This window comes from Equus przewalskii, chromosome 1 (genome assembly GCF_037783145.1).
Source record: "Equus przewalskii isolate Varuska chromosome 1, EquPr2, whole genome shotgun sequence".
NCBI lineage: Eukaryota > Metazoa > Chordata > Mammalia > Perissodactyla > Equidae > Equus > Equus przewalskii.
The window spans coordinates 176,396,962-176,419,983 of record NC_091831.1 but is presented as its reverse complement, the minus strand read 5'-3'; the positions used below and the strand labels follow the sequence as shown (position 1 = coordinate 176,419,983).

General features: G+C 42.0%; 1 protein-coding gene across 9 annotated transcripts in view; it reads right to left on the bottom strand.

The window, feature by feature from the left end:
- The window catches only part of LRFN5 (leucine rich repeat and fibronectin type III domain containing 5), a 249,267-nt gene extending 229,622 nt beyond the window's left edge, over positions 1 to 19,645 (bottom strand). For 3 of the 9 annotated variants that reach the window (XR_011542599.1, XR_011542596.1, XR_011542602.1), the window contains exon 1: positions 18,169 to 19,600. The gene's annotated coding sequence lies outside the window, so the exon portion shown is untranslated. Of the gene's footprint in view, positions 1 to 18,168 lie in introns of all 9 variants that reach the window. The other 6 variants (XM_008531000.2, XM_070629710.1, XM_008531001.2 and 3 more) reach the window with 6 other exon arrangements.
- Between the last annotated feature and the right edge of the window lie 3,377 nt (positions 19,646 to 23,022).

Below are 23,022 nucleotides of genomic sequence, written 5' to 3'. Positions count from 1 at the left end.
GGGAGTGATTGCTAATGGGTATGGGGTTTATATCGGGGAAAAAGAAAACGCTCTGGAATTAGATAGTGGTGATAGTTGCACAACCTTGTGATAATACTGAAAACCACGACACTGTACACTTTAAAAGGGTAACACATGGTATGTGAATTATATCTCAATAAAAAGTAGAAAATAAATTTTAAAAATTTAACTTCCTTAGAGTTCTTCTGTGAAGGTTAAATGGGAAGTAAAAACTATTCTTTTATGCTATTGATCAATATTACTTGAAAATGTGCAGAGGAATGATAATATTTGAGTATTTCTTTTGCTCTAGGAATATGCATAGTTGCAATTATACTTTGGTTAAACGTGAGATAAAATGGTTTTCAAAAATTTAGCTTCATTCTTCTGTACAAAATCCAAATAAAACTTTCATCTCTGTTACTGTGGAATTTAGTGGGGTTTTTTTTCCCATTATCAAGTTTCTAGACTCATCTCCCAACAGGGCTTCTTGTATCCTTTTGTTTTGTTTTGCCTTGTTTTGTTTGTTTAATAAATTGGAGTAAACTAGAAAACATAGTTTTGTTTTCAAATTATGTTAAGATTCTAGGGAAAAAAAGAGTTGATTCTTTCTTTGATTTAATGATCCAGTTATTCATGCACATGGCAAACATTGTGTGTGGTCTGATGCAAAGAAGCAGAAAACACTCAAAATTCCCATCTCCAGGAAAAATGAAGCTACAGAGTTAAAAAAGAGCCCCGAATGAAACATCCTTTATCAAGGAAGCCAAAGTTTCCTGTTATTTTAGATTAAATTAAATGTTTAGGTTTTATAAATACTTTCCCAAAAAACTGCAATGTAAGAGCAGAAACTCTGAACCAATTGAGCATTTTTGGCATTTCATACTATTAGTGAACTTCCCACTAAGAGCCAGACAAATAGTTTGTTTTATACAGTGCAAATAACATTCTAGTATAAGCTTGGTTGCTAAATTTCTTCAATCAATTTATAGAAAATAAATTAGTACATATCACTAATGTTTTCGTTGACATGTAAACACTTAATAGTATAATGCCTAGCATATAGTGACCTTTCATCATTTAGAAAGATTCATTTTTAATTTTATTTGATCTATAACAATAATGGCTATTAAAATCTTATATGATGGTTTCCATCATCTACATTTTTGTGTGAATGTATCCTTCCAAAGAATATTAATTCATAAATACGCATTTATGTGTACCTGCATATGTCTGTATATTTTTTATACAAAGAGGATAACATTATAGCCACCATCACTTCCATTCTTATGTAACCATGTAGTTTGGACAGCTTTCTTTATTCAACAATTGTAGATCTATTTCATTTATTTAAAGAGCAGCACTATATTCCATTAGAAACCTATCCACTATTGAATACTTAGGTTGTATACTGTTTCATAAAATATGTTTTTGCTATTACAAGTCATACTGCAACAAACTTTCCTGTTATATATATTTAACCTGTGTAACTGTATCTATGACATAAATTCCAAAGCCACACCTTGATCCTATTAACCTTTAACAATATTGGAATACAGTATAGAACATCATATAAAGAAAAGCACTCTGTAATTGTACTATCCTCCCTGATTCATTAATGGCTCTCTAAATATCCATCACTTAATCACAATGAAGATAATAAAGCAATGTGTGCCAGAGGAAAATATGGATGAAACTACTGGCAAAAAGTCTATCCTTAGAGTTGCTTCATTGAAGATTAAACTGGCAACTGATTAACCTGTAATTAAGATCTTTTATCTGGAATTACTCAATTTTTTTTAGAACTAAGACAAAGAAAAGGGAAAAAAAGAATCAGGAGGGGCATTCTTTATTGATTCAAAAACAGAAAGGAACGATGAAAATTGTAAGTTTGTGCATGTGTGTGAACTGTGAGAACTGATATTAAAAGGTACGATGACTCAGTTAGTGGTTCTTTTGCTTTTGCCTCATTGTTGTAGCTGTTGTTCCTTTAGTTAGACAGTAATCCAGTCACGGTCCCCAGCTGTGACGCGGAGTAACAGTATTTCATAATTCAGCCACTGCTTAATCAAAACGTCACTTCAGTCTGTCAGTAGTTATCCTTCAAGAAGCTCAGGGTTACCTCAATTAAACGTGAGTCTCTACAGCACTTTGCAGATTTCACGTGGAATCACACAATGAGTGCTCTACTAGGACTGAAAAAGACAGGGGAGAGAGTGCTATTTTTATATCTCTCGCTTATATTCTATTTTTGCTGATAACCTTCCAGCTCAATGCTTTTCCCCAGCGTAGAATCATCTGAAGAGGTTGCAAATGATATGGTATTACATTACAGCATGTCCTCCTTTTTCAAGATTGTGAGCAATCTATTGTTGGTTTTAATTAAATAGCAATGATACTTCCACAAAAGAACTAATTGCAGGAAAACTAACCAGTCATTAAATTCTAGTCCACACTGACTGATTAAAAGTGCAATGTCTCGGACTATACTTAAAAGATTAAATTGTCTAAAGTACGCTTAGCCAGTAAAATACATGGATTATGAGCTACCCATAGTGAAGTAAGCCACTGAAATTACTTCAAAGTCTGGATAGCTGAAGCTCAAGGTATGTGACATCAAGATATCTTACACACAATGGCCAGGAGAAATCTCCTTGGTAATTCAGGAAGTTATTGTTGCATATGTACCTGATTAAACTAGTTAGACTACACCAGAGGAAACAGGAACATTGGCTAACCACACCACATTATTTTCTTCAGAGGCCACCACCGACTTCTTCCCTACGAAGAATGTCGAGTTCTGATTTCACCATAATTAGTTAGTAAATTATAGAGTGCTCTGACCAAAAACTGACTATGAAAAGGATGTTTCCATCTCCACTATAGTCAAGTGAGCTAAACTGAAGGTAAATATCCAACTTGCAAAGAATGGATGATACCTTAAAAAGCCTGCCCAGTGCAATGAAAATATAATAGAACTATGAGTAGATATTGCCTACAGTTATTAATTAAGGCTAGAGAGCCAGGACTACACTTTTAAAAGATTTCTCCATGCAGTTTTATAACAAAGACACTGAAAACTGATTAATAAAACCACGCAGTAGAGGTTGCATATGCCAGTCGCTGCATTATGTTGGAGTTCCCTACAAAACACAGGTGTGTCGGACTACTTTTCTGATGTGCCACTTAACAGGAACTCCAACACACAGAAGTTTTTCAAAATCCCCACAGGTATTAACGTTAGCTGTTTTATTTGTTAAATGGAAGATTATTTATTTAATGACTGTAGGAACACTGTGGTCCTGGGGGGACACAAATGAGCCTTCAGGGGGATAGGAGGCTGAACTTGAATAGCTAGTTGGCCCCCTGCTGAAGCAGAGGCTCTCACACTGACCCAGCTCACCCCACACCAGGAAGTCAATGCAAAATGATGGTTTATCCCAGTTAAGACTGAGTTCATTATTATCACCTACAACCTTAAAATTATATTCTAGTAGAAAGTTAGAGCAGTTGATAAGTAGTTGATAAGAAAATATAGAGTTATTCTATCAAAAAAAGAGTGTGACTCCAAGAAATGGGTCAATTATAAGGGAGAATACTTCAGAGGGTTGAAAACAGATTGTGAAAATGAATATCAAAGCTACAACAATTATTCAGAATTTGTATGATCTCTGCTTTACAAAGAGAAAAAGAAGCTATCTGAGACTTTTTAAAATTATATTTAGAATCAGTCATTGTCATTTTCTGTTTTATAATTTTACTACACTTTCTTTTAAAATGAATAAAAGATGGTTATTTTCCCACAAACATTTAGCTTGGAATTTATTCACAATCTTCTTCTAAAGTGTGACAATTGCAAACAGTACAATATATAGCATGTATATTAATAAAGATTTAGTATTTGATAAAAATAAATATGTTTATATGAATGTGTGTATATATGTAGTATATGTGTGTATATATATGAATAGCCTCTTACTGTTCTATTATTATAAGATGAAACTTGTCTTACACAAATATTACAAGTGTCATTTAACTTCTCAATGATAGAATTTTCTTTGTAGTTAAATCCTCTTAGATGCATTAATTTCAAAGATTTTATAGTAAGAGTGTGGTTTGACCACTTTCAATTTGTTTTCCAAAAATACCAAACTTGCTAAGAAATCTCAAAGCAGTGAAAAGGAGCAGAATTTGCTACCCCAAAATGTGCCTCTTTGGCAGAAGGATTATCTTGAGTTGGTTATTTTCAAGAAACAGTAGACATGGGAGAAGCTCCGAAAACTGAGTAGAAGTGACCCTTTTGTAAGCGGCAGTTACATTTAAGGGGGAAATCTCCATTTGTAAGGGTGTCTCCCTCTCTATAACAGGAAGACATGACTCAATCTCTAGAAACTCTTTATCAACAGAGAAGGCACTGACTTAAAACTGTATGACATCCTTACCCTTGTTCACTGTGCTTTGCCTGTAAACCTTCCATATCTGACCTCCCCCCCACCAACATCTTTCTTTGTCTTTAGCTGGAGATGGTATATAAGGTGATGGTATATAAGGTATATAAGTTACTCAGTTTTCCTGGGTATCTCCCATGTATACAGGAGGTATATATGTTATTAAACTTCTGTTTGTTTTTCTCCTATTAGTCTTTCTTTTTATTACAGGTGGGTGTCAGGCAAGAACCTAGAAGAGTAGAGGGAAAATTATTTTTCCTCCTCTACAGCAGAAAACCCTGATTATTAAGCAAAATATTAAAATTTCACTCAAGCTGTATCAGCTTTTGAATTTCAAATGGAGGATAAGACAGTGGCTTTTCATGCAAAATAAATCTGAAAGAAATAAAAGGAGGGAGGGATGGAGGAGGAAGAGAGGACAGGAAAACGGACGAGGTGAAAAGGGCAAGCAGTGATGTGACTCCTTCGAGCCAAGTTCCAAGTTGAGGGCACAAGTCAAATAACCACGGCTGAAAAGAACAAATTAAAGGACCTTTGTCAGACTGTCAGGAAGCAGTTGCCCCCACTTCCTTTCAACGCACATTCCTCTCTCTCCTTCTTTGATTTCTCCCTCTGCCTTTGGACTTTGTAGCATGATGATATGAAGCTGATCGGTGCTCCGCCCTTCCAAATAGGAGAAAAGAAATAATAGAGAGAAAATAGTGTTGAAAGTTGGATCTAGTTTTTCAACTATTTCAACCTTGAATCAAGCTATACCTGAAGGTAACACCACTTTAGGCTATTGGTTGTGTGAACCAAGAAATTCCTTTGATTCTTGAGCCAATTTGGGTTGAGTTTTCTACTTGCAGCCAAGTAAATCCTAAGTGATGGGATACTGTTTTCCAGCCTTAACTCAAGGTGCTGAAATCAAAAATCTTATGCTGTAGAATGCTGATTGCACAACCTAAACACTAACAAGCTTAGGACCATCATATTGCTCCATTTGTCTCACATCATTCACCTGCAGGCCTCAACTCCCCCCTGGACTGCTATATCGTCAATATATGATTTCAACTCATGATGACAAATCATATCTCTAAATTGTTATTGATAGCACCAATGCAGCAAGAATGAGTACTGACTCCACTTACACTCAGCTCACATGGATTCTCTCCAACCCAGAATCACTGAATCCCATAAAACCTACTACCCAATCTGAGAAAACTGTGTACTATGTGCTTTGAATCAGTTTGAAGGACTTGATACTTCCCATTCCCAATATGATCGTATTTTCTGGAGGGACTACCTAGACAGGCAGGATAGGGAAAATCTTCAGAATGACATTACATTGTTTTTCAAGGGCTGCTTTTTTTGTATTTTAAAAATGGTGATTTTTCCTTTTTCATGGATCCCCAAATGTTCAAATATTAACATTAAAATGCAAAGATCAATATACAGAAAATGACTATAAAAATGAAATTGGTTTCTTTCTATTATGTCATAAAAATAGATTTTAGTGCTGTATAGCAACATTTCAAAACCAATATTTATTAATTAATGTACATATCAATACTCAAACACTTCCTGAGTATACATTTAGTACCAAGCATGATTTCACTGAAATTCACCGTTTTCCTTTAAAATTGCCCTTGAATCTGCTTCTTTCCTGTCATATACATACTTTAATACAGATACTTTAATATAGATACTTTCCTTTAATATAGATACTTAGAAATAATTATTTATTCCATGTTTTCAATTGTAATGCTACAGACATCATATGAAATTGGAGAAATTATTTCCCCAACATCATTGGAAAACTTTGGTAATTAATTACACATATTGATTTGTCCATTTATTTTGATCCCAATAAAACCAGAAGTGCTACTGTCATATACTCATATGGCTACGTAGAGAAATATTTTAATTTTCAATTAACAAAAACATATTCAAAGAAGCACTAGAACCATTAAAAAGGTTACCACGCATTTTAAAAAAGTTCTCAGCACAAAGTAGTTTAAAGAACTATAAAATCAATTTTCCCAAACAGTAAGTAAAGAAAGTTACTAATTTTCTCCTGAATTCATTGAACATGTACTTACTAAGAAAGGCAGATTTGCCACAAAGCTAATATCACACACACAGGCTCCTTCCAAGGCATTTCACTCAACATTTGTGTTGGTAATTTCATATTGTTTTTTTTTCAAAAGCTCCCCTAAACTGCGTAATTTTAAAACTCTAAACAAGTTGGATTGGTCCTACCTATAGATAATAGGTAAATTATTATCTTCATGATAATAGATAAATTATTATCTTCAGTCTTCCTAGCCATGTTCTGAAGGCCATACATTATTTGAGATGTTTCTTTTAAAATATTATTTCAGATAGTTTAACAATAACTTAGTTATTCTAGAGCTGTATGAAAGTTTGGTTTATTGTTAATTTTATAAAAAACTTCTGCATTCATCGGGAAAGAAAGGTATTACTCTGATATTGTCTTAGAAAATTCCTTCAATCTGGGGCGTCAACAGAGTAGAAGAGAAAGAGATTTGTAAGCTGACAATCTACTCAGGCCAAATACTACACTCTGATATATAAAATACAAGGGCACGCATTTTGCTTGTGCTGTCTGAGCATTCCGTTATTTGCCAGTCAATGTATGAAGCGCTGAGAATTCGTTATTTCACTCATTCCTCACAACTGGCCTTTGGGACATCAGCATTAGCCCCACTTTACAGATGGGGCAGTCGATACATATCATGCTAAGAAAGTCAATTTCAGTGTACATTCCAGCACATAGCAGATGGAATTTATGTATTTCGTTATTTTAGAATTCACTAGTAGAAATTTCAAATGATTAGCACAACATACATTACGTATCTTATATTAAACTCTAAAATCACAGTAAGAAATTGCAGGAAGAAAATGTAAATAAAATATTTCATATTCAATACATCCCAGAGAGAATTTCAAATCATAACAAAACACTTCGTAGAAAATATGTGAATGCGACATGCATTCTCATGCACCTCCTCACAAATGTCTCTCTTTTACTAAAAATCAAAACACTGAATTTGACTGCATTCATTTTGTAATTATGTATTTTTTGAAAATAAATAGTAATCAGAAAGTTATAAAACCATTATAATTGTACTGCCCCATGGCCTACATCCTGTACCTTATTATATCCGTAACAATATGTCAAATTCCTGTAGAGTAATTTGATACATAAATGAGAACATTATTAAATAAAATGAGGTATACATGAAGTCCCAGAATAAAATAATTGTGCAATCTAGATTTAACTTACAGAAGAAATGAATAGTAAATATGAATCACTAGAACATAATTAGAAGGTAAAATGAAATCTTGGAGAAACGACAAAATGTCACTCTGAACCAAACCAAGCCCAGATGAAACTTGGAGAAACAAAGACCAACCCTCCCCTGGGCTTTGGGTGATTAGCATGATCCCTAGGATGAGGACAGCCCTTTCAGGGGAGCTTCTCCAAGGCCGTGATAAGTGAGCCCAGTGGAAAACAGGCAAGTCACAGTTAATGCTCATGTACAATCAGCCATGTTAGGAAACATCTCAGGAAAAAGCATTTTGAGGATATGTGAAGCATTTGAGCCATCAGCACATATATCCAAAGGTTTAATAAAAGAATATAGTCTTCTCTAAAAATACATGAATCCGTGGATGGAGGGGTCAACATGCCCAGATACAGCAGATATATGTCCCATTATCCAAGGTGGGTATCTTGGTTATCTAGTCCTACTCCATAACTGAATGGTTTAAAGTAACAACCATTTTATTTGTTCATGATTTGTGAGTCATCAATTTGGGTTGGTCTCACCTGGGGTCACTCATGTGGCTATAATTACCTGAAAGCTCAATGGTGTCTGGATGATCTAAGGTGACCTCATTCACAAGTCTTGCCATTGGCGCTGGCTGCCAGCTGGGCCACTCGTCTCCAGCATAGGAATCCAAGCTTTGTGGCATGCTGTTAACATTTTTCTAGGAGGGCAAGAGTGGAGGCTAGATGGTCTCTGGAGGATTTGGCTTAGAAGTTATACCATATTACTTCTGCCATACCTGTTGTTCAGAGCAAGTCTCAAGGCCGGTGCAGATTCAAGGGGAAGGGAACCAGACGTCTACTCTTGATGGGAAGACCTGCAATGAATCTGTGGCCATTTTGAATTCACTAAAGGAGATAAGAAAGTAAATCACAGATGGGAACACACTACAGGGCTTAATCTAGAAATGGTCTGTTCTGCCAACAGATAAATCTAGAATGGAGCATCAGATTTTGGCTGTCAGTTCCCTCTATCATTGGAATTACAGTATAAAAATGTGGATTCAAGGTGAGGAAATGAGTTTGTTATCTGACTTTTTTCTGGCTCTGTCCCAAAGGGAGGAGGTAATTGGGAGAAGCCCGAAGCACTCATTAAGGACAGGAATAGCAGCCTGCACAGGTAACATGCCAAAGGGCGTAAGAGGTGAGAGGGATGTACAACACGATGAGACAAATGCAAATGTTTTCATGAGAAAGAGAGTGAACTCCAAGTTCCATCCGATGGGGACATTCACAGAATTTGCAGATTCTTCTGTACTAGAAAAAGCACTAAAGGCAATAATTATTCATTAATTACTTAAGACACACCAGCCAGTTTACAATGGCTTGCAAATCCCTTTTGCAGGTGGGAACTGGGAAGTAGAGAGAGCAAATCACCCAAAATCACACAGCCTAGTTCAGCAAAAAAACTAGTGTATACTTATATCCCAGACTCAGCATCAAACGCTTCCTTCTCGATACAAACGGCTACAGAATACCCTAATGGCTAACCATAAAGTCTTTCATAAACTTCCAGACATAAATGTGGCAATTCATGGAGTACCATCAAGGGAAAAGAAATTAAGAATAAGATGCATATTCAGAAGATGGCCATCATCCTTGTAGGAGGTTAAAAACACGTTTACATAATAATCAACAAAAGACAGCTTTAAGAGGTAGGAGGAAAGGGAAATCTTGTAGGTATTGCAGATATAGCATCCTCTTTAGAATCAGAAATATTTGGGTTGGAATTCTAGCCCTATCATCTATCAGTCATACAATCATGGACAAGTAAACTAATTGCCTTCAGTCTCAACTTGCTGTTCTGAAAAATGTATACAATCATGCCTAAGCTGCAGGGCTATTGCATGGATTAGAGGAAAGTAAAAGCCAACAGGGCCTGGTGCAGACTACATTCTCAGAAAATGATGATGATGATGACGCTGCTGCTGCTGCTGACACTGCTGCTGCTGATGATGGTCACAGTCGTCATCCCCAGACACGGAGGAAAACTCATGTGCCTTCCTCAGCAGAGAAGGTCTTAGAATTTTACTCATCCTCAGGCTCTTAGTTTACAAAGAGATCTAACAATCTTGTCATTTTGTTAATAAGTTCCTATCAGTGAGTTACAAAGGAAAACAGGCCCACTGAAAAAAGTTAGCTATATGAGAACAAGGAAAATAATCACAGAAAAGTCACACATAGAAGACAAAAGGGAAAGCAAAGAAGTTGGGGAAATTTAGCATCAGTCCAAGTGCCTCAACTTGGATTGGTCCCCGAGGGCTTTCGGCAGCCACGAACATATTCGATGAGGACCTGAAGTCACTAAAAGAAGTTAACTATATTTAGAGTTGGCATGTCAATTTTAATAATCATTAGCCTTCATATTAAAAAGTAAAACTTTTAAAAAACATTTTTAAACATGATGCCTAAAAAAGAAATAACATTCAAGAAAATGGAGAATGTCAATAACCAAAAGACTCCTTCTGCAAAGATACCAGATAAAACGAGATTTATCGTCATTTCCTTCTGTATTCAAATTATTTTTCCCCTTGTTAGAAATTAGGTGACCTCATTTGGAGGCTGGCAAAACTGGTAGGAGCCTAATGGTCGATTTTATTCAATAATGGAGGAGGTAACACAAATTAACTTAGGAAATATTCTGAAAATCACTATGATCTAGGTTTAAGGGTAAATTAAGATGCAAAGATGTGAAAACATCATCAAGACTGACTCAGGCCTAGGGTTGCCTCTATGAAAGAATATCTGTTCCTCATTCTAGATGGCAGCTTCCCTGGAGTGGCATCTATGCCACGTTGGCTTTCGTGTCTCCAAGGAGGAACTGTTAGCAGAGTATCTAAGCACGCATTAAATGCTGAGTAAATGTTTGTTAAAGGAATCAAAGAATGGGCCAGGGCCGGCCCGTTGGTGCAAATATTAAGTGCACGCGTTCCGATTTGGTGGCCCGGGGTTCGCCAGTTCAGATTCCTGGTGTGGACATGGCACCGCTTGGCAAGCCATGCTGTGTTAGGCGTCCCGCATATAAAGTAGGGACAATGGGCACGGATGTTAGCTCAGGGCCAGTGTTTCTCAGCAAAAAGAGGAGGATTGGCAGAGGATGTTAGCTCAGGGCTGATCTTCCTCAAAGAAAAAAAAGAATGGACCTTGAGTCATTCTTGTCTAGATCAGAGAGCCCATGAGGCAGCCAGCCCATCACTGTAGGGTAAGATGAAAATCTACTATTCTTATCTTGCTCCATTTCATTGTTTTTCATGTTTACTATGAACAACATCATTACAATTTATAAGTTACTTTTATCTCAATATTTAGTGGAAAACATTTAAATATTTGATCATGAGCAAATCTTACAATGTGAATGTTGAGAAAATGATTTCAGGTCTCTTTACTAGTGTCTAGGCTCAAATAGCAAATACTTTTAATCTTGTGACCAAACCTGGATTGATGAGTTGGAGTATCTAGAGGAACATGTTAAGGACTCCAATGCCTTGTCTAGGCTCAAAAGGAAAGAAGGCATTGATCAAATAATAATACCTGACATGAGTGCAGAATGGAGAGTCACAGCAAATATCTGCTTTCTCTGTTCCAAAATCAAGGAAACAATGGCCCTGCTTAACTCTACACTAGTCGACCCATGTGGTTTGTTGGCACAGGTACCACACTTCAGTGAAAAAGGAGACAAACCAACTGGAGCCTATCTAGAAGAGGGTGAAGATGAGACTAACCACAGCTCACATTTATGGAACATAAAAGGTACAAGGGCTTGAAATCACGACACAGGCAAAAGTGTCCCAAACCAGTTAAGATCCAGAGTTACGTTTAATCAAAAGCAGAACTATTGTGAGTTGGGGATCTCAAGCAACTCAGTTTAAATATTTGAGGTACTGTCATTGGGAATTAGATTTATTTGTATCCCCCTCCCATATTAAAATTGACTAGAAGCCCAGGATGCCAGCTTGTTGGCTCAACTCCAAAAATAAATTTTATCATATGCCTATACAAAAATAGATCACTCAAGGTACTCAAGCTTAGTCAAGATGACTACTTGGCAGGAATGCTTGAGAGAAAATTTAAAAATTGAATAGATGTCAAGATAACTCAGAAGTTTCATGATGCTGGACCCATCAGGGGTTAAAATGAATCTAAATTTGAATGTCTTGGGTATGTTATAGGCTGTTCAGTGTACCAGAGCTCCTACAGCCCACAATTTCTTAAACCCAGCCAGAGGTCCTGCTTTAAATCTCCTGCTGGGTCTGTGAAGACACTGGACTGTGTGAGCCCTGGTTTGGTTGAACTTTAGCATTCCATGGAACTCTGAGTGTCTACGATTCACCAAAGCATAGGCTTTGAAGTCGTCCAATTACCACATCCTTTTTTTCCTCCTTTACCCTCACTATAGCTAATAATGAGATGATAACGATGATGGTGATGATGGTGATGACGACGATGGTAGCAGCTAAGTTTCTTGTATTATTAGCTTCATTATAGATGATGACACTGGGGCTCAGAGAGGTTATATGATTTGCTCAAGGTTAGACAGGCCTGAGACACAGGTTTGTAAAACCCCCAAGTTCATATTTCTCACCACTGCACAAAACTGACTTCCATGATCACAGTTACAATTTCCTGATTACCACTCTGTCCCCGACTACAAAGCCTAAAATATCAAAACAGAATAAAAATATCAGTTACTTTCAAGTTTATGCATTTGTTTATATCTTTCATGTTACTAAGAAAATAAGCTCCTTGCGGTCAGGATCCAATATCTAGTTATACGTTGTTAAAGTGCTTGACATTTGAACAGTCAATGCACAGCAAATATCCTACACAATTCCTACAAATAACTCTAAATTTTCTATTTAAATGTAGGTACATTTCTATTAAATGAAGCATTTCAAGTTAAAATATCTGTGAATGTTAGTGATATAACAATATCCACCCATGTGGAATAACGCATATGAACCATTCAATGCAGTGTTGACGTTGCCATATAGATTACACGCATTTTCATGTTGCCATACAAATGCCTGAGCACTAACAAAACAAGTGTGCGTAAATTCGCCGAATAACCTAATTTTTACACGATGGGAAAAAGTAACAAAAAGCTAATTACTAGGAAAAATACCACAGCCTGTACTTCCCAAGAAGATGAGAGAAAGTCAGTTTTCATAGTTACAGAGTTGATAAGCTCCCACGAGTAAATCACTTTAATGCAAATACCCTATAATTCTGGAAGTGACACTACTAAGATTCAGGAAAAACCTACTTCAAGACAGGAAATGAGCAGTCAATACGGGGCAGAGAATCCAGAGATCAACTGGTGTGTGTCCTTGAGGGCCCTTTAGCATTTCCTCAAAGGAGCTGAACGGGTCAGAGTGAATGGAGTATCATGGACATTGTTTTGGCTTCTATCCCTAATTAAGTTTCTAGTTCTAACTGAGTATATATTGATCTAATCAGTGTTTCTTTCATTCTTTTTCTAAGAATTCAGAAACTGCTCCCAGAGTTGGGAAAAAGGATCCTATAACTTCATTCATTGATCTTATTACTTCTTTTCCAGAGCCTTTTTCTTATAAAATGTAAAACAGATTCAATATTCAGTGGCAATTCTGCAATTGGTATTCACAAGGGTTATTATAACACCAATTTCAAAATATGTCATTGGAAGGTTTTTTAAAGCAATAAATTACATACATGGTCCCACAAAGAAAAGAAACAGCATGAGGTTTAAGATTAGAAAGATTTCTTTTATAAAAAGATATACATTCTAGAAAGACCCAAATTGGTTAATTGGCATTTTCCTCCCAATGTGATCAAGTTTGTAGCTTAACAAACATAGGCTATCAAAGCCAATTTCTGAGAAATCTTACAGATGTAGTTTGTAGTTGAAATAATAAAGCCTCTTCATGTGGTTTACTTGGTCTCAGTAAAATGATAATACATTCATCTAACCATGTAATTCCATTGTAATTTTCTATCACTTGTTAATCATCTTCATAATTAGTATTAAATCATGTCATAGTTCAGTAAAAAGCCGTCTGTCAAAGCAGTATCTATCAGAATACTATGATGGAAAAGCTTCAAAACATCATTAACTATCTCTGAATTAAATTCTTATATTGCTATCTCGTGCTATACTTATGTGAAACTGGGGTTTTCATAATAACATACAATTTATGTTGATAGAGCATAATAAAAATGGTTCACCTCTCACCAGAATAGCTTCAATACTTATAAACATAATACTTCTTAATTTCACCATGCACACACCATGTAATGGACAAATTATACTGCCTTGGGTTTTAAACAGTCCTCAATGATTGAAGGATGCCACAGGAATAAAAATGTTGCTTGGAGCAATATAGTCAGTAGCCTCACTCTCAAGGCGTGCTGAACAAGGCAGAGCTCTGCACACGTGTGTCAGTGGAATGATTTAGCAAAATTACCCGTTAGCTATGTATCTTAGGGGGCACAATCACATCCATTTAAAAGTCTCAATTTATACCTTTATTCTTCAAGGGAATATAAAACTTAGAACTGATCACACTACACACAAAACGCTGAAAGTAATGCCAATATGTTACACTTCTGAGTAAACAGAAAATAAAACTCACTGAAATGAGTTAACAGATTAGCCAGTTAAGCCTTTTGAAAGTTTCAAGTGGCTTTCTTACTCCAACCTCAAAGCTGGCAAAAATGCTTCTTAGCCTTCTTATTTATTGTAAATTTCTTTTAAAATAACTGAATAGTGATGATGCAGGGTTATCATGTAGTAGTTTTATGTCGAGGCAGGAACATAGTTAGGCATCTCCGAGCATCTCATCTCAGCCAAATAACATCACGGCAATAGTATCAGCAGAGAGCATGATCCTAGTGTCACCAGCCAGAAAACTCAGCAAAACTCCCAAGCCAACAGTGCTTCAAGCCACAAGAGGAAACAGAACACTGGCTTAAACGGCCAAAGGGACATGACAGTCATTCATGAAAAGACGAAAGACAGATAGATATGGTGTAACGATGGTCATTTAAACACCAATGCCATAACCAGACACTGCTTTAACACCAAGCATACATTTAATGACAGAGGAGACAAAAACAATGGACGAAGGGAAAAGAATGGGCAATTTTCCCTCAAGTGACCACAGCTCTTGCCATCCCGTCTTGAGAAAAAGGAAAGAAAATCACCTCTGGCTGGTATCAGCCAGAGATCTATCTTGATGGACCCCTCCCAAAACACACAAGCACAGGAATCTCCTATTTCAAAAGTGAGGGGTGTGTGTGTTCACATGCAGGGCACATGTTTGAGGGAGGAAAAGAGGTGTGTGAAGCTCAGAAGACTGGCGTTGCTCAAGGTCATCCTCCTCTTGAAAAAAGAAAGGGAGAAAATGACTCAAAGAAACGGTCTAGGGAACAGGAGTCATGTGGCAACTTCTTTCCACTTGCCAATATGCTCACATCAGTTCCCACGGGTGTTCTGACTTTCCTATCGTTCTGCCCTTCTTAATCGTGACCATAAGAGGGCTTATAAGGAAGGAAGCTCTGGCTGGGAAATTTCCTGTCAACATCTAACAGTCTTAGCCCCTCAGTGAGCCAGGCCAGTGCTAAGTACAATGCTGCATAAGGACAGTGGACTCAGATCTCCAAACTGGTTTGCTCCTTTCTGTCTCTCTAGACAAGGGAGAAGGGAAGGGAGGCAGAAATCTCCATTTTTAAAGAGCTTCTATACGTGAAACTCTGTGCCAGGAAGTCGATCTGGTTATGACAGTTCACCTGACTCCAGTCTGCACCAATGAATGGCATTTTCAAACACAAATCACACCATCATCTATGTCTAGGCTCCTGAGCACTCAACGCCCAGTCAAGGCATGTGTCTTGCCTTCCCTGAGGAGGCAGGAGGGCACAAGGACAAGACTTAACCTGCACAAGACTGAATCCTCAGTGAGACAAGGAAGTGAAAGGAACAGGGAGACGGAGAAACACATTATTTTCCCAAGTACTTACATTCTTCACCAGCATTCCTTCTTTCTTGGGCACCCTCTAAACAGGTATGCCTTATCTGCTCACGAGTACTATGAGTATGATATAGTTTCTGTTGTGATAATATTCTGGAGAAATCTGAGGGACAAAGAGGTATCCCTGTCAGATTTTTAGCACACACAAATCAGATTTCTGTCTAGGGGTTTCTGAGTGATAAGGGAAATACAAATAAATTCACTAGAAGAGAGAGAGAGAAAAAAAGAAGATAAAAGAAAAGAAAAATCCGCACCTAATTCCTCCCAAATGCCCAGTTATTTTTAGTTTTTACGCAGGCAGGACCCCTTCTTCTCCCACTGCTCCGAGGGGAGAGTGGGGATCCGCTTTTCTCTTAAAGTCAGTCACCCTCTGCATCCTTTCCTGGTTCTCCCTGGGGCTCTCTGTCTGAAGAGCGGCCTCATCTCCCTCAGGTTTACTGGACAGGGGCCGGGGGTGGGGGTAGCTGTCTTTCCAGCGGTATTCCAACTGGAGGTAAAACAGGGGTGTAAGTGACCCGATTAAATCCAGGAAGGAAGAGGGGAGAGAAGAAAGAGGAACAAACAAATGGCAATCTAGGAAAAACACACTTAGTTTCAGGTTTTGCATCCTGAGAAATCATGCAGGATGTGAATATCAAGACATTTTTGCAGCCAGCTTTGGTTCTATGTTCTTGAATATTCATTTACCGGCGGGCGGGGAGTAGCGGGGGTGGCTGCAGGCGCAGGAAGTGGAGTAGGACATCACTGCCCTCCACGCATCTCTCTGCACCTCCTTCCTCTCATATCCAGGCGGCCACCTCAGCCATGATGCGCCTGCTGTCTGCCAGGGGGCCCGCTGAGCTCTCCCGCCCCGCCCCAAGAAAGTGTCAACGCGGCCCTGGCAGCTGCAGTGGCGGAGCCCAGCCCCCAAGCCCAGGCATACACGGCCTTGTAGCACCACCAGCCTGTGAGGGCTGCAGCAGCAGCCGAGCCCAGACTCCGGAGGAGCCGGAGACATCAACGCACAGGGCCAGCGAGAGCAGCTAGCTGGCGGCCAGCCTGCAGTCTGCAAATGCCATCATATGGATATGTATAGAAACTCAGCGAGCGGAGATAAAGCAGGCAGCGCCCCGACACTTTCCAAGCCGTGTTAGCAAAGAGAAACTGCCAGAGCAGCCGGGGCGCTGCCTCCAGGAGCAGGGCGCGCGCGCAGGGCCCGGCGAATCCTCTGCCGGGGCAGACAGCAGGCAGCTCCCGAGGCGGGAGACAGACGAGCGCTCCTTAGCTGAATTATTCAGACCGCCCTCACTATCAAATCAAACATTGATGAGACTACTTTGGAAGTGCTTTATCTTGTTAATCGTAATGCCCTCGAGAAGGGAGTGAAATTTTCTGTAGGGGATGCAGAGGTGATAGGAAAAGGAAATGAGAAAAATAAGGTGCGAGGGTGAGGGGCTTTGGAAGTTCCCAAAATTCGTGCTCCTCAGCCGGCCTTGGGAATCTCCATTTTAACATATCAGACCCAATATGTTAATTAGGAAGTCGCAAATCCACCTTACTCCTTGTGAATCAAGGCACTGGCAAGAATTTTCAAAATACAAATATATTATACAGAGACAAACCAAAAGCAAAAAAACAAAAAGAAAAAACACGCGCACACAAAGCCCCTCTCCACAACCGAGACAATACAGCTGGGGGTGGTGTTGGGGTGGTGGTTCCCATTTAGCCTTACTCCTCTAGACATAAAAATGACTCCTTTCCTGGATCTATATTGCTACATAAAAGCAGACCCTGACAGTCAAACACCATATCCCGACATACACACTCTGAAAATGAATTCCCTCCCATGCAAAAGCAAGTTCCAAGAAAACTCCATTTCAGATTAAAGTCTCCAGATGTGTAATTTACAACTGCTAAAGGATCTGGCAAGCTCGTCCACAATCAGGAAAGGAAAACAACCCGGCACCAGAGGTAGAAAAGGGTCAAGACGACGCTTGCCTGAAACATGGGTGGAAACCAAACAACCTCTCCTGCTCCACAGCCTGGGGAGGGTTTGGATACCAAATGGTCCGTGGCAACCATAGCCTGAAGGAAACAAGGGGTTTTAATCTCTGGCATCTTTAGACAGGTTCAACACGCCTAGGTTTCCAAAAACATCACTTAGGGTGGAGCATATCCATATTCCCTTAGCTTTCACAGCTAGATTTGGTGCTCAGGTATAGATTTATATTCCACCAACTAGAAATTATATTACAACATCACAGGGCGCCCTTGGATACCCAGCCCTTCCTAATGATTTTCAAAACATTAATAAGTAAAGTAGCCTGCAATGCAGATAAGACACTAGAAACAAGATCAGAAAGAAACTGGGTGAGGCGGGTAGTCGTTTGCTTGTTACCTGGTGCCTCTAGAGGAAAAGACGGTCGTAGGAGGACTTTCTGCCCGCAGGTACAATCCCGGCAAGGTGGCTCCAGGTGGCTTTCACAGTCGTTCGCGGGTCTCTCTCGTCACTTCGCTGCCCTTTGCCATAGCTCAGCACCCGCATCCTAGGGAGTCCGAGAGGCGGCTCCTGCCATTGCCGCCGCTGCCCGCAGGTTGCGCTGGGTGGGGGACCCGCGGCGATCGCCCCATGAAACCCGCGTTTCTGCGCCCGGGGAGCGGGCAGAGGCAGGGCGGCCGCGCACGCACACACAGACACACACTCAAACACTCACACACTCGCACCCGGGCGCGCGCGCACTCGCATTCACACTTGCACATGCACACCCGGCACAGCACAGGGAGGGAGAAGCAAGCAGGGGACCGGTCCTTCTCAAGAGCGGCTTCGATGCCCAGCGGACCACGGGTGGCAAAGAGAGTGGTCTGGCATAGCCGTTTGATCACGTTTCCTTCAAGTTCTCCTCCAACCCAAATCCATGTAATCTAAGAGCTGATGACATTTTGGTCGGGAGCTGGGAAAAGGCTGAAGAAGAGTCGGAGATTTTGTTAAGCAGTTTGAAAAGCAATCCTTGTTACCTTGTTTGTACAGAAACAGTTCGAAGGGCTGAACTTTTGGCTTCAAATGATGTGAACCGAAACGTAAATATCCTTCTGGCCAAGACAGGAAGGTCTAGAGGCAAGCAAACAAGACAGCTGCAAGACCCTCTGGTGACCTTGTGCTGTACCTGGAAGCAGGTTAATACTCGAGCTTTCCAAACCTCTGCGTAAAGCGATCCACACACTTGGGTCCACAGCCGGGCAGCCGCTCCGAATCCAGCCGGGAAAATGGGTCCGGGCTCCTCTGCGCTCTGCGAGAACCCGGGCACCAAGGGGCACCGCCGAGTTAACACATTTGCTTCTGGTCAGTTGGATAAAAGACAGTCAAATGCATCAGATAGGCGCGCGCACACATACACGCACACACACGCAGCTAGCTGAAGAGCAGCTTACAAATATAGATGCCAAGATGACTTCAAAAGGTAGAAAAGATCCAGAATCTCTCCGGAAAAGGGAAGGGCCAGCAGGAAGGTTATGAAAATCTTCGCAGGTCTTTCATTCTTCCTCTCTTTCGTGTGTGTGCGCGTGTATTTCCAGAAGGTTGCGTTGGTCTGCCCCACCCCCGTCCAGTTGCTCTTTTTTTCTCCTGATACAAACCGACCGTGCAAAATGGATTATATGGGTGGATTATGCTCACAACCCAGAGCTCCACAAAGTCAAGAATCCTCAGGGAGTAGCCAGCTGCGAAGCCATTCTCACATCCTCGAGGGGAGAAGAAAAACACGCGCAAACACAAGCACACACACACGCGCGCACGCACACGCGGAGTCCTCGGCGCGGGCCGCCCTGCACACGCCCGGCGCCTCCCCGCGCGCCGCTGCACACGGTGCCCCGCCCGCGGCTCAGGCGCGGGGCTGGCGGCCCAGGGGCCGGGCTGCGGCGGGGCCGGGGGCGGGCGCGCGTCCCCGGCTCCCCGCGGCGGCGTGGTCGGGCCCCGGCAGCCGCCCGGCCTGGAGGAGCTGCGCCCAGCGCTGCAGCATGGAGGCGGCGGCGGCGGCGGCGGGCGCGCGGCCGTGGGGCCGGCCCTCGCCGCAGTGACGGGAGCTGCCGCGCCGCCCCGACTCGAGAGTCGGCCGAGACCCCTGCCGGGCCACCGCGCCGCCTCCCGCCCCGCGCCCCGCGCCCCCGAGCCGCGCGCGCTCCGGACTGCGTTCGCCCCGGCTCTCGGAGACGGCCGCCAAGCCCCGCAAATCCCCAGGCAGGGGAGGCGCGAGGGCGTTGCAGGCAGGGGGAGGAGAGAAGGCGGAAAACCTGGAGGATGAAGGCAGAACTTCCAGGGGCATCCCCAGCCTCTGGCTAGGGGGGACTTGGTGACCGCCCACTGCCCCACGGTTACAGAATAAAGGCGTGTCGCCGGGTCAGGCTGCGACTGCTAATGGCAATAGGAAAAGTCATTCGCTAGAACCCGCCAGGGAAATCTGAGACGGAGGGCTGCTAGCTCGGGGTCTCAGTCACCTGAGGCTGGCTCCCAGTGCCCCCTTAGCCGTGGGTGATGGTTTGCTTCCTAATCAGCTGGGAGTGGAAACTGGAAAGAACATTTATGTTTGAGCAGCAGCTCGGCCTCAGACACTAGGAGTGCTGCAGGTGGCCAGGTTTTAGTATGTCAAGGTCAGAAAGTGAGCCCAGGAGTCGTCATAAGCCAGGCATGGCCCCTAAGGTCGCTGGGACAGGGAACAGGTCTGAAGCAGGAAAGAGAAGGGGTGGCGGAAAGCTCGACCTGGCCCCCCGGGGAGGACTTGGCTTTTCTGGGGACTCTGCCAGGACTTCTCTTCTGGACCCTACCCTCGCCCTCTCCACCCGGCAAAGGCTTCCTCCGGGCCCCCCGGTGAAATCACGCCGTTCCTCTCTGCTGGAGCCGCCGTTCCACTTCTCTTTGACGGCTGCACCAGCACGTGGTCCTCGGCGCCAGCGAGCGCCTCCCCTCTCAGCTCCGATCCCCGCTGGCCCGACACCAGCCCGAACCCAAAGAGAATGAAAGGGTCGGGGAGTGCAGTGGGAAGCTGGCTAATAAGGGCCTCTTCCTGGCCTACTTGGCAAAGCCACGTGCTGGTGGCCTCCTCGGATACAGCGCCTTCGCATTTTGCTGCCAATACAGCTCTCCCAGGCTTTGGCGTTGCCCTGCGGGTGCACGCCTGCGGCTCCCCCAGGCGCGGACACGCGCACCCTCGCGGAAACAGGACCCACACAGCCGCCTCTTTGGGGGAAGAACCCGGGAGGTGGAAGCTGCTCGCCTCTCCTTCTTCCTCTCCTCTGCGCCCTCTCCCCGCGCCCTGGGCTCCGGGTCCAATCCCGGGTTTAGGAATCCGAGCGACGCTTCCGGCTGCTTTGTTCCGAAGGAGCGCGGCTCTGGTCCCGGCGCGCCTCCTCCCTCCGGGTCGGCGGGCAGCTCCGCGGAGCCCGGGCGGCGCCGGAGAATCCGAGTTCGAGAGCCGGAGGGTCAAACTCGCGCAGCAGGGGGACTGTGCGGCGACACCTCAGACAGATAAACCCAAGGGACACCGCTGCCGTCCAGGAGAGTCTCCACTGAAACCATCAGCGCTTCCCCTGTGGCTTTGTCCCCCGAAGTGAAAAAATGGAGTTTTCGATAAATCCACAGCCAGAACCTGCGGGGAACTGAGTCCGGGGCTTCCCCAAGGAACAGGGAGCGAGTGCTTCTATCTTCCTTTCACTTTAAACTTGGCCGCTTCTGGGACTTCACTGGAGGGCGGCGGAGTCGCACCGGCACCGACTAGAAGCAGAGACGAGCGAGCACTTCCAAATACTTAAGGACGCAGGGGTGACTCTCTTTTCCTTCAGGATTGTCCCACCTCCCACCCTGCCCTCCTGAGCTCAGGGGAACTGCTGAAGTCCGGGAGATAAAGGTTTGCAGTTCCGCCCGGGGACCAAAGCACAGAGAGAGGTTGAATGAGAAATCCAGAGACCTTGCATCGCTGGACTAAATAACTTTTTCGTTTTCTTTTTTCTCTAGTGCCCGGACGAGGTGAGGAGGGGACACATGTAACCAGCTGTAAGAAGTCCAGAGGGCAAAGTTCAAATGTCTTCTTGGGTGCTTTTAAGAAAATCAGTATGTGTATGTGTTGTTTGCTTGAGAAAGATGAAATCCACGTTTCCTTCAAGTGGAGAGTAATAATGTGTAACTTTTCAGTGTTCTTATGTTGCAAACTCTACCAAGCTCGTAAAAACATCCTCTCTTCGTTAGTTTACCATTCCTCTACGTTATGCGTTACATTTGAAAGTACTTTCCTCTACTTTCCCGTTTCGTCACCTCGCAAGGACGCACTCTGCTGAAGCCATGGACCTCTCGCTCCCCGGTGCAGTATTTCTTCCTTTCTCTCCTGGAGGAGCCGGTTAGAGTTTGCCAATATGGAGGAATGAGAGAGCTTTGTTTTATCTGCCCGTCAGCAGGAGGTGGCAAGACTTTCAAGGGTATTCTTTCCCAAAGGCTCTCCAAGTTAACAGGGGTAATTAATATTTTTATTTTCTCCGAAGAAAAAAGAAGGCCTCTGAAAACAAGGCAGATGGCAATTTCTGGTTTGCTTATGTAATTATTGTTGGCATTGGCCAACTCTGAAATCAGTATACTTTTAAGAGTCTAAACAAATTCCATGTGGAATAGATCCCTTCACACATTAGCATCTAAAGAGAACTAATATTTCAATAAATAATTTAGTTTTTACTTCTCTCAATATATCTGTCTTGACCTTCTTAATTTATCCCCAAATCTGATATTCATGCCAAATCACTTTTAAAATTATATCAAGCTTCTCTGTCTTCCAGATTGTTTTTCTGTGGTCATAAATATCGGGCTGTCTGTTTTCCCAGAATAATGCAGAATTTTTTAAAAAGTTGAGTGTTCTAATTTTAGACACTAAATGAAAATATGAATGTGTTGCAGTTAAAATGATGAGTACCAAAAGGTAACTTGTTTCTGGTTGAATTATTATTTAGCATCTGAGTTGCTTCTTAGGCCATAAGAAAGGCATGATTTACTCTGTTTTAAACTCATCGTTAACGATCAGTTTGCTTACCCCATGAATTTTCTTATTTCTTTGGATTGAAGTGTGTGATCAATTGTCACTTTAGTTCATTTTTTGTCTGATGTATACTTTAAAAAAACTTACTTAAATTGGAATTATCTCCAAGTTTTCTGGGTGACGAATCGCTATTGTGAAAAGCTCCTGGTTCTTGTCAGTCACGTAAAGTTCTCTGTTAATTC